The sequence below is a fragment of the Onychostoma macrolepis genome, chromosome 16 (assembly GCF_012432095.1).
Source record: "Onychostoma macrolepis isolate SWU-2019 chromosome 16, ASM1243209v1, whole genome shotgun sequence".
In the NCBI taxonomy this organism is placed as follows: Eukaryota; Metazoa; Chordata; class Actinopteri; order Cypriniformes; family Cyprinidae; genus Onychostoma; species Onychostoma macrolepis.
This window is the reverse complement of record NC_081170.1, coordinates 24590124-24605697: the sequence shown is the minus strand read 5'-3', so window position 1 is coordinate 24605697 and position 15574 is coordinate 24590124. Positions and strand designations below refer to the sequence as shown.

The 15574-nt window shown below is 41.6% G+C and overlaps 1 pseudogene; it reads right to left on the bottom strand.

The window, feature by feature from the left end:
- Positions 1 to 12627: 12627 nt before the first annotated feature.
- LOC131522380 (uncharacterized) lies at positions 12628 to 13815 on the bottom strand (annotated as a pseudogene).
- Between the last annotated feature and the right edge of the window lie 1759 nt (positions 13816 to 15574).

Below are 15574 nucleotides of genomic sequence, written 5' to 3'. Positions count from 1 at the left end.
ATTGATTCAGCGAGGTCTGCAGCGGGAGAGAGAGAAAGAAGACGAGCGGTGCGTAAGTGGGTCAAGTGCAAATGATAACACCTGTGTCTCATTTCAGTAATTGGCATGGAGGGACCGGTTAAAAAGCCACCAGAACTGGAGGCTAGGGAGAGAGATCGACTGGGGACTCGAGCTGGACACAGATACGCTTGCCAGAGCAGTGAGCGCTTCTCCTTTTTGTTTGTGCAAGAGCACACATAAATAAACTTCCGAGTCCCAGTCACGCCGACCCTGTCTTCTTCCTTCCACCCTTGAACCACATCACACTACAAGATAAGCATATTTCTAATGAGTAAACATAACATTTTAATTAATACTGCAAAGATATAACAAATCATGTACAAGTGAACTTGTAATCCTGTTCTTTTCATGGTGTTCTTACTCCTCATCCTCCACATCATTGCTCACAGGCAGTGAACACCAGAAAGCCCACCTGTTTGGTGGCATAAAATGAGCATAAAAAACTCGATAAAGTGAGCATCTGCATGGCTCAGTTTGAAGAACAGGCTCCTGGAGCCATGACGCAGCTGAATCACTGACATCTTGCTCAAATTTGGTTCCTTCTTGGTCTTAACACTGGAGTGGCCATCCTTCCAATTCAGCACATCAGTATTCTTCATTTCGACCACTTCCACCTTCCTGGAGTTTGAGCTTGACACAACACTCACAAAATCCTCAAAGTCATACACCTCTCCTCCAGGACGATTTCTCATCTCCAGCTCGACACCATGGGGAAAACTGTCAGCACTCATGAAAGAGTGTCCCTTTTCAAAGTATATTCTCCATGGAGGTGGTATCACCAAGGCAGACCAGGGAGGATAGCAGGCACCAATTCTTGTTATGGGCAGAACAGTTATCCACCCAGAAGATGCAGTGGTGCATGTCCCTTTCTTTTTCTAGTGCAATCACATAGGCCGAGGTGATCTCTGCTGCACTTTGTCCAGCCGTTCCCTCATGCCAGACCACAGAGATGGTGTTTTATTTGTTTTTTTTTCTTGCCTACAGAAGCAAAGGTCTCATGCAATGCCACAATGCGCTTTGTAAAGACTGATGTTTTCAGGTCAGGCATACGAGGCAACATGATTACTTTTTGAAGGTCCACACTCTTTACTAATGTTTCCTCTGGCCAGTCCTTCTCCGCATCAGCCTGGTAGGTCATCCTGCTCTGCATGGCAGACTCTTTATGCCCACGCCACCTCTGGCACTGCAAGCAGTCTATAACATGGCCGTCTCCATCATGGTCATTTTTCAAGTGCTGATCTTGCAGTAGGCACTCCTCACATTCCTCCTCTCCAAGCTTTGCAAAGCTGATGTTCTTATGCTTTGCAGTAGCTTTCATAGGAACAGCTGTTGCCTTTTTCCAAATAATCAGCATACATGAGCTTGATGTTAATGTCGCTAGGCAGGTAGCGACGATGTGGGGCATGCTCCCTTCAATAGTGGCTCACTGATGGATGGAAGGATTCAGTATGGTCATACACAGGCTGCATGTCCAGCTTGTTGGCCGGTGTATGTCTTCCTCTTTGGTCTCTTGGATTCACCTCATTTTCTATGTCCTTCCCCATCACAGAGAGTACTAGGCTGTCATTCCCCGGGTGATACCCCAAAGTTTTACAGACTTGCTGTGGGACCAGATCTTCATTCTTTAGCCTGTAAACAAAGAACCTGCCACACCGACTTGTCTTTCCATCCACACAAAATTTTGTTGTTGGTAGCTGGCTGACACCATGGAACATGAATGCATGTCTGTCTGTGTATTCCATGTCTCAGTACTCGCTTCCGGCTTTGCTATTGTTCGGACACTCTTGCTTACAGCTCTGCGCTTTGCTCCCTGTTAATGTACTTTTCTCAGATTTTTCTAAGACTTTAATTTCAGCAGATCAGCACAGTGCTCAAACAACACAGTTTTGGCACAAACACCAAACTAAACATTTTTTGGGGCTGGAATACTCTTTGCCTCCCACTTCCAGCAGTTTACATTCCAGAGACGGGAAAACATAGCTCCCGACATTCGAACAGATGGGAAAGAAAATGCCCCTTGTGGAATCTACTTGCTGCATGAACTGCCACAGACTTCTACAAAGGATTGTGGTTCTTGAAACAGTTACTTGCTGGACATCTGTAAGGATCCACCCGCTAGTCCAAACAAAGGAATCCAGCGGCCTGGTCGAAGGTTTAATGCATGTTCGGTCTTTTACTTGCGCTTCTGAATTTATCAGGATCTAGTTTCAATTTTAGTCTAACTCCATGCTTGATCTGACTCCAATTTCAAGTGATCATTAAATTTAGACAATATTTATAATTAAACTGATCACAGATATCGATTGTACATTAATTTAGATATTTGATTATTCCGAAAATCCCATACTTTCAATTATTCGTTCATTAAGGACCAGGTATCGCATAGGAATTACACTTTGGCCGATTTTTTTAGTGAATCCACGGACACAAACTCGTCAGTTTTGAACTTACTCAGAGGGTGCAGAGTGTTATAATACCTTTAAGTGAGCTGCGCCTGCATACTCATAACAAAAAGTGTAATTTTTCCTATAACCACGAGAGCTACGCCATGTTAAGCCAGCGACAGAAATCAGAAATCCAAAGTCTCTTTCATGGTGCTCCCCATGGTTCATCCACTAGTGCTTTGGTGTGATCTGTCCTGAATGCAGATTTGCGGAAATACCCCTACACATTAATCTACTTGAAAAGTGATTTCAGAAGAGATCAGAATTAATCGAATATAACAATTTATTAGTCAGGTAAAGGTGTCATGCCAAGTACATAATAAAATAATAAGCAGCCAATTCAAAAATAAGGAAATACATAACATCAGTTGTTCAAAGATGAATCTAAGAGTAAAATGTCTACCTGACTTCAAGAAAATGCATAGTATGGAACATATTAAATACCCTCCACACTACGGGCTGATCTGGCTACAAATCCCCCCCGACTGATTTGCAACTTACTCTTAAATACTACCAGAACAAAAGGCCCATAAACATTTATTATCTGCCCCAAAACAGATTAGATCTGTGTATGGGGGATGAGAAACCTCAGTAAGAGCTGTTCTCGTGCTCCAAATGGTCACACCTGGTGTAGAGCAATGTTAATCAGATTTTGAAGGGAGACCGCCCACAACAGAAGCACAGAGTTAACTTAAGTTTTCAATATTTCTCATAATACAAGTGACTACTGTGAAATTGAGACCAATTTACCCATCGCACCGAGACCTTTAAAATGATACCAAACAATGAAAGGGAAAAACAACATGTTCACAAGATTCAAAGGATTCAAGGATTCAAAACGTTTATTGTCATATGCACAGTGAGGAAAAGCAAGTTTCCCTGTACAATGAAATTCTTTCTTTGCAGTCCACACTGAATGCCAAGACAAGTGCAAATTATGTAAAAATAAAAACAGACATACACCTAAATAGAATAAGAATAAATAGAAAAATACACATAAATAAGAAAAGAAAACAGTAGTGCAGTAGTCTGTAACAATTGAGTGCAACTACATAACAATAGCAGCTTTAACATTAATAATGTGCAAATCAAGATGAAGATACTTGATATGAAATAGCAGCAGTAACATTAGCAATGTGCAAAATTTTAGCTGTAGCAGCTATTTTCAGCTGTAGTCCAAGTGCAAGCAGTTTGTGGGTGAGTTTATGGGGGATGACCGTGTTGAAAGCAGAACTGTAGTCAATAAAGAGCATCCTGATGTAAGTGTCTTTATCTTCCAGGTGAGAGAGGAAAATATGGAGAGCAGCAGCAATGGCGTCTGAGGTGGACCTGTTGGTCCGGTATGCATACTGCAGGGGGTCCAAAGTGTCTGGCACGCTGCTCTGAATTTGGGCCAGCACCACTCTCTCAAAACACTTTGCGATGATTGAAGTGAGTGCTACTGGCCTGTAGTCATTCAGACAGGTTGGGGGGCTCTTCTTGGGAAGGGGGACAATGGTTGAGGTTTTGAAGCAGGTTGGGACGGTGCTTTGACTGAGGGAGAGGTTAAAGATGCACGTGAGTACGTCGACCAGCTCTGTAGCACAAGCTCTGAGGGCCCGCCCAGGTATGTTGTCTGGCCCTGCTGCCTTACGGGGGTTGATCTTCCTCAGTGCTTTGTGTACCACAGCTGATGAGACGGTAGGAGGGGGGGTTGGGTGGTCTGAGTGTGTGTGTGCCTCCTCTCTGTGTTGACGTTGGAGGTCTCGAAGCGGGCATAGAATATGTTGAGGTCATCCGGCAGGCTGTCTGAGGGGCTGATATTAGTGTTTGTGGTGGTCTTGTAGTCAGTAATGTGCTGCAGGCCTTGCCACATCCGTCCGGCGTCGGCAGTAGAGTAGAAACTGTCCAGCTTCTCTTTGTACTGCCTCTTAGCCACTGTAACGGCTCTTCTCAACCCATACTTTGGGGTCCAGAGTTTAACCTGTTTGGTGATGGGGTTTGTTTGTTTTAGTCTTTGTCTGTAGGCCGGGTACAAGAAAAAAGAGATGTGGTCTGACTGTCCAAAGTGGGGGCGGGGTGCAGCCCTATACGCACCGTGTATGTTGCTGTAAACATTGTCCAATGTGTTGTTTTCGCGGGTGGGAATGTCCACATGTTGGTGATATTTGGGAAGTACAGCCCGTAAATGATTAAAGTCGCCAGCGGCGATAAAAACAGCATCAGGGTGAGCCGTTTCTAGCGCGCTGAAAACGTTGTAGAGCTTGCCGAGCGCGGCTGTGGAGTTAGCTCGCGGAGGGATGTAAACAGCAGCTATAAACACAGCAGTGAATTCCCTCGGTAGATAATAGGGACGGCATTTCAGCAGTAAAAACTCCACATCTGGCGAGCAGTGCTTATAAACAGTCTGTATATCTCCACACCATGAGTTGTTGATAAACACACACACACCTCCCCCTTTAGCCTTACCGGAGGCTGTGGTCCGGTCTCCTCGATGTAATGAATGAGTCTGTAGTTGAACAGAGGATTCCGGGGCTTTCTCTGAGAGCCAGGTCTCGGTGAAAATCAGAGCGCAGCATTCTCTCATTTCCCGTTGTGATGTGATCCTTGCTCTCAGCTCGTCCAGTTTGTTTTCCAGAGACCGCACATTAGCTAACAAGAGGCTGGGTAGCGGTGGTCGGTTAGCGCGGGCGTTTAGCCTAGCATGAATCCCTCCCCTCTTGCCTCGCTTACGTCGCCGTCTCCGGAGCACTCCCCTCGGGTCAGATTCCTCGTTTGAGCTCGGTGCTTCGAGGCCTTCCTGTGGTTGGCGGTGGTAGATACATGATATGTGGTATTTGCATATTCTTAATTAGCTTTGAGTGAACTCTTTTGGGGAGAAAGAGGGAGATGCAGAGATGGCAGGGTGAAGAAGGGGGTCGTAAATGATCAAAGAAGGATGTCTATTCGCGACTTAACATGTAAATCACTCGTGCTTAATGCTTCATTCGCGTATGGTGTGAACGCACCATAAGGCCTTCTCAAGCAGTACGGCTGACCCATCTAATCTGCGGCCTATAATGCATCAATCGAAGATTGCTGTAGAGACAAAATGTATTTCCATCAAGTTAGCATTTTTAAACATTCGCTCACTAAAAAATAAATAATTTCTGATCAATGATCAATCTGGATTTTATGTTTCTAAATGAAACATGGCTAGGAGACAGCTGCATTGCAACAGTCCTCAATGAAACTCCTAACTTTAATTTTACAAGTATCTGCAGGACTGTTAGGAGAGGTGGAGGTGTAGATGCTCTATTTAAAGATGTGTATCAATGCAAGCAAGTGTCATTTGGTCAGTATTTGTCTTTTGAATACCTAGGTATTGTGCTGAAAGTTGCTCCACACATTCTGTTTATCATTATTTACAGGCCTCCAAAATACTCTCCAGACTTTATTGAATAATTCACAGAACTGTTATCAATGATTTCCTCAGAGTTTGACTGTTTTGCTATTGCAGGGGATTTTAATATTCACACAGATAATGCAGAAATCAAAACTACAAAATAAATTATAACTGTTTTAAACACTTTTGACCTGATTCAGCATGTGCATGGACCCACACACAATTGTGGACACACTCTAGATTTACTCTTCAGTAGAGGTCTAAAGATTTCATCCATTGTTATTAAGGATGTAGCACTATCTGATCACTTCTGTATTTTCTTTGATATATTGATCTCTGTTACCACTGAATCAAGATCTGTCTCTGTCAGAAGGATATGCATTAACGAGAACACTAGGGTGGTATTTATGAAGGCTATATCTTTAACACCAAGCATTTCTGCAGACTTTGTTGATCTTCTCCTGGATTCATTTAACTCAAAAGTTAAGAATGTTATTGATGATATTGCTCCGGTAAAGGTCAGCAAAAAGACTGGCAGAAAAAAAATTATCTTGGAGAAAATCAACAGCAGTTCAGAGTATGAAAAGACAATGCAGAAAAGCTGAGCGGATGTGGCGGAAGATGAAACTCGAAATTCACTATAGCATCTATAAAGACAGCCTTCATGCTTTCAATGTGGAACTAGTCACAGCTAGACAGACCTTCTTTTCAAACCTTATAAACAGTAAATTAAACAACACTCCCACTCTTTTTGCTACTATTGAGAGACTGACATCTCCCCCCCCAAGTCAGATTCCCAGTGAAATACTCTCCGACAGCAAATACAATAAGTTTGCTTCCTTCTTTTCTGAGAAGATCAATAATATCATAAAGGAGATTGGCACATCTTCTAGTCATGCAGAGGTCACACAGACTTGACTGTGATGAAGAGTTTTATTAATCAAAATATAAATTAATCAAGTATAATCAATGTGAATATAACCATTTATGTATCAAGTTATTCTCCTAATATAATCATGTCTCTGTCTGTGTGTAGAGGCCTGCATGAGAATGGAATGTGCAGACATTTCAAAACTACAGTATATGGCAGGGGCGCGGGAAGTGGGGGTGCTGAGGGTGCTGCAGCACCCCCTGTTTTTTTCTGTGGGCAACGGTTTAATTGTTGGGAATATTAAAAAAAAAATCGGAGTGTCTATTTAAGTGCAAATAGCCATGTTGTTGGCATTAAAAATGTAATGTGTTAAGGTAAATATATTATTAGGTATGAAGAGCAAAGATTTCCTCAGTTATGAGGAAATCTTTCACTTCTCCACAGTTCTTGACTGGTATTTCTAGACTTCCAAGTACCTTTCTTGGCATTGCTGGTTGACTTCCACCATAAAGAACACAATGCACACTTGAATGCATGTGTTTGCTTGTGATGATAAGAACAATGACATGTCTGTTTTTCTTCATTCTTATTCTGTTGATTTGGCTACATAAGCTATTATATTGCTCAAGAGCTGCCTGATCCCTTATCTTATTACCCGTGAAGTCTGTAAGGTTCTGCAAATTGTTAAATAACAGTAAAATATGATATTTTAGTTTTCTTACTTACCTTTTGTAAAATACTGATGTTGTCACGAATCTGGTCTGCACTTCCATTCATCCTCCACCAGAGGTCACTCGCTCACCACATGGACTTCACACCACACATCACAATGACTCCAATTCCCATCATCCAACACTGATCACAGCTGTCACTAATCACACGCACACCTGATCCCACGCACACACTGATCACACACCTTATATAACCCTGGACTTTGTTTCCCTCGTGGCCGAGTATTGTATGCGTTTACCGCTCCCCTAGCCGTAGCAACACTACAGAGCCACTGATAGTTTTCCTAGTTTTCCCCTGCCTGTTTTGGATTGTGATTTCCTGCCTGGACTATTGCTTTATTTTCAGATACCTCTCTCGTCAAGCCCCTTCGGATACTGATCGCCGTCGACCGACCTTTGCTTGCCCTAGGATTACTCTTTGTCTTGTTCCTGCCATACCTGTTTGCCATTGCTCGACCCTGCCTGTATTTATGACCATGCCAGTAAATAAAAGCTTGCACTTGGATCTGCACGTCTCGCGTCTCGTCAGCCCTGTTACAGATGTAATTATAAATTGTACTATTGTTGTACAATAACTGCTGTTGTAATTATACATCTCAGGTTTATGCCAGACACAACTCTATAATGTAGAAAATAAGATGAGGTGTGACACAAACGCCCCATTATTCTTCAAAAACATCAGTCTCTCAAAGCATATGGAGTTCCTTGGGCATCTCCCATTTCCTCTCATCCGATGCGGGATTGGATTGCAATTACGGGATCTTCTGGTCGGCCATCTGTTTCCATAATATATAATAAAATTATTGATTGCATTACAAAACCTCTCTATTAAATCTATTTGGAATAGGGAATTATCTGACCTTAATTTATCTGTCGATTGGGAGAGAGTGTGGTCTAACCTCAGCTTAACATCTAAAAACTTGGCTCATCGTCTTATTCACTTCAAAGTCATTTATAGAGCATACAAAAGATTCAAAATGAAACTACAACCAAATTTTAACTGCCATATATGTAATACTGCATCATCAGGTACTTTTCTTCATATGTTCTGGGAAGTGTCCTATCGTCATTAATCTATGGACACATGTAAACCTGGTTTTATCCTCCTTACTACAAATTGATTTCTTTGCTAACCCAAGTTTGTGTCTTCTTAATGATGATTCTGGTCTCTGTATAAGCTTAATACAAAAGAGAATGTTGTTTGCTGGTTTTACGGCTGCGAAGAAGACAATAATACAGAACTGGCTTACACCACACATGTGTGGATAAACATATTAGATCCATAGCCTCCTGAAAATAGTCAAGTCAAGTCAAGTCACCTTTATTTATATAGCGCTTTTACAATACAGATTGTGTCAAAGCACTTAACAGTATCAAATTGGAGGATAGAGTGTCAGTAATGTATAAAGATAAGATTAAACACTCAATTTTCAGTTAAAGGCATTTCATTATTGAATTCAGAGATGTCATTGTCTAGCTCAGTTTAGTTTAAATAGTATCTGTGCAATCAAATCGGCGATAATCGCTAGAAATTAAGTGTCCCCAACTGAGCAAGCCAGAGGCGACAGCGGCAAGGAACCAAAACTCCCTCTGTGACAGAATGGAGAAAAAAAAAACCTTGGGAGAAACCAGGCTCAGTCGGGGGGCCAGTTCTCCTCTGACCAGACGAAACCCGAAGTTCAAAAGTTTATATTTCTATTTTAATTTTGTTGCAATTTCTAACAATAGTAGTATTATGTAGTTAGGTATTTTATTATATTTTAGTTATTTTGTTATTTTTGGTTGATATATCTGGGGATATATCTCTGGGGGTCATCTGGGTGTGCTGGTTTCCGCTGACGATCAGGGCTGTAGACATCATCTCTTGGTGCTGATCCACCATCTGATCGGATACGGACTGAGAAACAGACTAGGAAAGAAACAGACAAATATTAGCGTAGATGCCATTCAACTTACGATGTAATGAGTACATCGTTTGTTATGGGGAGTGTTCCCGGTTCCGGTTGATCTAATTAATGCAGCCTAACAATCCTTTAACGGATTTGAATAATAGAAGCGTATTAATGTGTTATGTGTAAGCCAGGCTAAAGAGATGGGTCTTTAATCTAGATTTAAACTGACAGAGTGTGTCTGCCTCCCGAACAGTGTTAGGTAGATTGTTCCAGAGTTTGGGTGCTAAATAGGAATAGGATCTGCCGCCCGCAGTCGATTTTGATATTCTAGGTATTATCAAACGGCCGGAGTTTTGAGAACGCAGCGGACGTGGAGGACTATAATGCGATAAGAGCTCGCTCAAGTACTGAGGAGCTAAACCATTCAGGGCTTTATAAGTAATTAACAAGATTTTAAAATCTATCCGATGCTTGATAGGGAGCCAGTGCAGTGTTGACAGAACCGGGCTAATATGGTCATATTTCCTGGTTCTAGTAAGGACTCTAGCTGCTGCATTTTGGACTAACTGTAGTTTGTTGATCAAGCGTGCAGAACAACCACCTAATAAAGCATTACAATAGTCTAACCTTGAGGTCATAAACGCATGAATTAACATTTCTGCATTTGACGTTGAGAGCATTGGTCGCAATTTAGATATGCTTTTGAGATGAAAAAATGCAGTTTTACAGATGCTAGAAACATGGCTTTCAAATGACAGATTGCTGTCGAACAGCACATCTAGGTTCCTGACTGATGAAGAAGAATTGACAGAGCAGCCGTCAAGTGTTAGATAATGTTCTAGGTTATTACATGTGGGGTTTTAGGTCCGATAATTAACACCTCTGTTTTTCAGAATTTAGCAGTAAAAATTATTCGTCATCCAGTTTTTATATCGACTATGCATTCCGTTAGTTTCTCAATTTGGTGTGTTTCACCGGCCGAAGAAATATAGAGCTGAGTATCATCAGCATAACAGTGAAAGCTAACACCATGTCTCCTGATAATATCTCCCAAGGGTAACATATAAAGCGTGAAAAGTAACGGCCCTAGTACTGAGCCTTGAGGTACTCCATACTGCACTTGTGATCGATATGATACCTCTTCATTCTCTGCTACGAACTGATGGCGGTCAGATAAGTACGATTTGAACCATGCTAAGGCACTTCCACTAATGCCAACAAAGTTTTCTAGTCTATTCAAAAGAATGTTGTGGTCGATAGTGTCGAACGCAGCGCTAAGATCCAGTAGAACTAGTAAAGAGATACAACCACGATCAGATGATAGAAGCAGGTCATTTGTAACTCTAATGAGAGTCTCAGTACTATGATATGATCTAAATCCTGACTGGAATTCCTCACAGATATCATTTTTCTCTAGGAAGGAATATAATTGTGAGGATACTACCTTTTCTAGTATCTTTGACAGAAAAGGGAGATTTAAGATCGGTCTGTAATTAACTAGATCTTTGGGGTCAAGTTGTGTTTTTTTAAATGAGAGGCTTAATAACAGCCAATTTGAAGGTTTTTGGGGACATATCCTAATGACAATGATGAATTAATAATAGCCAAAAGAGGATCTATGACTTCTGGAAGCAGCTCTTTTAGTAGTTTAGATGGAATCGGGTCTAACATACATGTTGTTGGTTTAGATGATTTAACAAGTTTATACAATTCTTCCTCTCCCACAGTAGAGAATGAATTAAATTGTTCCTCAGGGGATCTATAGTGCGCTATCTGATGCGATACTGTAGCTGACGGCTGCAAGGATACAATTTTATCTCTGATAGTATCGATCTTGGAAGTGAAGTAGTTCATAAAGTCATTACTGCTATGCTCTTGGGAAATGCCAACACCTGTTAATGCTTGATTTTTCGTTAATTTAGTCACTGTATTGAATAAATACCGAGGGTTATGTTTATTTTCTTCTAGAAGAGACAAAACGTAATCAGATCTAGCAGTTTTTAATGCTTTTCTGTAGGATAGGGTACTTTCCCGCCAAGCTAAACGAAATACCTCTAATTTAGTTTTCCTCCAGCTGCGCTCCATATTCCGGGCTGCTCTCTTTAGGGCGCGGGTGTGCTCATTATACCACGGTGTTGGACTCTTATCCTTAATCTTCCTTAAGCGTAAAGGAGCAACCGCATCTAGAGTGCTAGAAAAGAGAGAGTCCATACTTCCTGTTACATCATCAAGTTGTTCTGAGCTATTGGATATACTGAGGAACTGAGATAAGTCAGGAAGATTATTTATAAAGCAGTCTTTTGTGGTAGAAGTGATGGTTCTACCATATTTGTAACAAGAAGTTGGCTTTACAGCTTTAGCTATATGGAATATACAGGAGACTAGATAATGATCTGAGATATCATCGCTCTGCAGTAAAATTTCAACGCCACTGACATCAATTCCATGTGACAGTATTAAATCTAGAGTATGATTTCGACAATGAGTAGGTCCTGACACGTGTTGTTTAACACCAATTGAGTTTAGAATGTCTATAAATGCTGATCCCAACGAATCTCTTTCATTATCAACATGGATATTAAAATCACCAACGATTAGGACTTTATCTGCAGTCAGTACTAACTCCGATAGAAGATCAGAAAATTCTTTAATAAAGTCTGTATGGTGCCCTGGTGGCCTGTATACAGTAGCCAGTACAAACATCACAGGGATTTATCATTAACACTTGTTTCTTTGGATAACGTTATATGAAGCACCATTACTTGAGCGAATTATACTTGAAACCCGACCTCTGAGAGATACTGAAAATATTTCTATAAATTGTAGCAACACCTCCCCTTTACCTTTTGGATGCGGTTCATGTTTGTAACAGTAATCTTGGGGTGTAGACTCGTTTAAAGTAATGTAATCATCTTGTTTTAGCCAGGTTTCTGTCAGACAAAGCACATCTAGTTTATGGTCAGTGAACATATCATTTACAAAAGTGCTTTTGAAGAAAGGGATCTAATATTCAATAAGCCAAGCTTTATCATGTGTTTATCTGTATTATATCGTTTTTTATTTGTTGAACATCAATTAAATTGTTACTATTACTTTGGTTTGGATGTTTTCTGTATTTTCTAGTTCGGGAACAGACACAGTCTCTATAGCGTGATATCTAGATGAAAAAGATTCTATGTGCTGAGAGTTAACTGACTTTGGTGACGAGTGGCGGCTAGCAGACAATCGGTTTAGCCAGTCTGTCTGCTTCCTGACCTGGGCTCCAGTTAGTCAAGTACAAACTCTAAGACTATGTGCCATATTTCTAGAGAGAAGAGCGGCACCACCCCAGGAGGGATGAACACCATCTCTTTTCAACAGGTCAGGTCTGCCCCAAAAATTCTTCCAATTGTCTATAAAGCCTATGTTATTTTGCGGGCACCACTTAGACATCCAGCCATTAAGTGACGACAGTCTGCTATGAATCTCATCACCCCGGTAAGCAGGGAGCGGACCAGAGCATATTACAGTGTCTGACATCATACTTGCAAGTTCACACACCTCTTTAACATTATTTTTGGTGATCTCCGACTGGCGAAGTCGAACATCATTTGCGCCGACGTGGATAACAATCTTACTGAATTTACGTTTAGCATTAGTCAGCACTTGCCAAGATGTCAGGCGCTCTGGCTCCTGGTAAACAATGGACTATGGTGGCTGGTGTCTCTATTTTCACGTTCCGTACAATAGAATCGCCAATAACTAGAGCACTTTCATCAGGTTTCTCAGTGGGTGCATCACTGAGTGGGGAGAACCTGTTTGATGTTCTGATCGGAACGGAAGAGTGGTGTTTTGACCCGCGATTATGCCGCCTCACTGTCACCCAGTTGCCCTGCTGCACGGGCTCAACCGAAACCGAACAATGTACAGGACTCCCTGAACTAGTCGCATCCAAAGCAGTATCTACAGCCCTCACATTCTTACTGTCCTCAACTAAAGTTTGGATGCGTGTCTCTAGTTCTAAAACCTTCTCTGTCAGCCTAACTATTTCCCTGCATTTATCACATGTGAATCCCTCGCTGCTGACAGAGACAGATAAACTATACATGTGGCAGACAGTGCAAACAACAATAGCAGGAGAAGAAGCCATTACTCACCGTGATTGATGAATGATACCAACTTAACTTACCACTTACCACTGTTGTTTGATGAGCTTGTGAAAAACGGAGCGAGGAAAAAATAAAATAATAATAGGCGCGAAATGCAAATGGAACCGCGAGTGACAAGCTAACGGGCTAACAAGCTGCACTCGCGGTTTTTAAAGGCGAACGATCAAATTAGTTAGATTAGTTTGAAAGATAACACCAGAAATATGGTGGGAATTAAGTTATATATTATCACTTTAGACAAAAGGGATTGAAAGTAAGGTAGAGATTCAATAAAAAGTGAAGGTACACGGAGCTACAAACACAAACCTCTCAGCAGCACAACAGACTGAAGCACTTGTGACTTGTGAATGTACACCAGCACTACTATTGATGCTTGGCAGGGTTTTTTCTTTAACATACTCGATTATATAAAGGAATGATTTGATTTTTTTTTTTTTTTTTCTCATTTTTTCCCTACCTCTCTCTCTCCTGTCTGTTGTTTTGTTTTGTTTGTTTTTGAATGGATGTTATGTAGAAAAATAAATAAGTTAATAACAAAAAAAAAAAAAACACACAGCAGTGACACATCCAGAACATTTTTAATGGGGTGGCCAGAGAGGCACAGTAAAAATCCCAAAGGGTGTTACTGGTACAGTTCAGCATGGTTAGCCCACCGCTCTTGAGAGGTCTGGGTGAAGTTGAGCTGTGCTGAACCAAACTCAAGTGGAGTCAGTTCCCTTTCAGTCAGTCACTCTTGATGTCACGTCGGATGATGACTGACGAATTGGGATCTCGCTTAGAGAGACCAATCCACTTCGAGTGTAACTAAACGAGCCAATGCACATTGGCATGCGATGATTGCATCCAGCTGCCATTTATCACAGCGTGAGTAAAAGTAGGCAGCAGGTGCAGCGCATATTCAGCTTTTCACTTCGGAGCCGAACGATCACATCGTTTTGTTCTTGACTACTCTACTCTACGATGAGTTCAGCGCGCTCTTTGGAGCTCTTGGCGTGTCGAGTGGGTTGCACACATCAGGCTGCACTACCCCCTGTTTGTGTTGCAGGCGATCATCTCCCCTGTGCACTTCTGCATGCTAAAATAGCTTTTTCCCTAAAAGAGCATTCAGGGGTGCGTCTTTTTAAAGACGATGTTGCATCTGGCAAACTCGATGTAACACCTTTGTAAAGACGATGTGGGTCTTGCTACAGACAACGTGTCACCCGAGCGTTTTTGGATGCGGTCGTTACCTGGCACCGGGTGATGGTCATGATCGCTGCCTCACATGCCTGGGCAGTAAGCACACTGAGGTGGCATTCGTCGATGAGTCATGTTCTCATTGTGGGAAGATGATCATCTCGGAGTTGCGGGCCAGGCTCCATTACCTTGACAAAGGAGCAGAGCTCTGTTGCCTCTGCCTCGATCTGGTTCTCGTCCTGGCTGCAGCCAGGCGAAGACTACTTAAGGCAGTGGCACGGGGGGTCTGAGGGTTACAGTGGTGGCAAACCCTCCAGGGAACCAACCCTCAATGGACCATCGCTCCTCTTGCGCTGCACAACCAGTTCTTAACGTCTATGCCCCTCCAGGCAGTGAATGTTCCTTTTTTAAGACGTTGATAGATCTAATAGCATCTGAATTGCAAGGCATCTTCATTTGCGGGTGGGATTTTAATGTTCTATTAGACTCTAAATTAGATTCTTCAAACATTTCCACTCAACTAGCGAGTCCATTAAGAAAACAAATAGATACAATGATAAAAGAAATAGGTCTGTTTGATGTATGGAGAGACTTTCATCCAGGACAAAGAGACTATACATACTGTATTATTCACACCCGCATACATCCTATTCAAGAATTGATTACTTGCATTTGGAAAAGACAAATTCAGAATTAAAAATTGCAACATATAGGATTAATTAATATATCTGATCACGCATTAATATTACTTTATTTAAATTTAGAGAATAAACCAAAAAACACTCTCTGGAGACTAAATTCTGGCATCCTGAATAATAGAGCGATTAGGGAACAACTTGTAGTAGAAATAGAACAATATGTGGAGCAGAATGATAATGGATTAGTCCC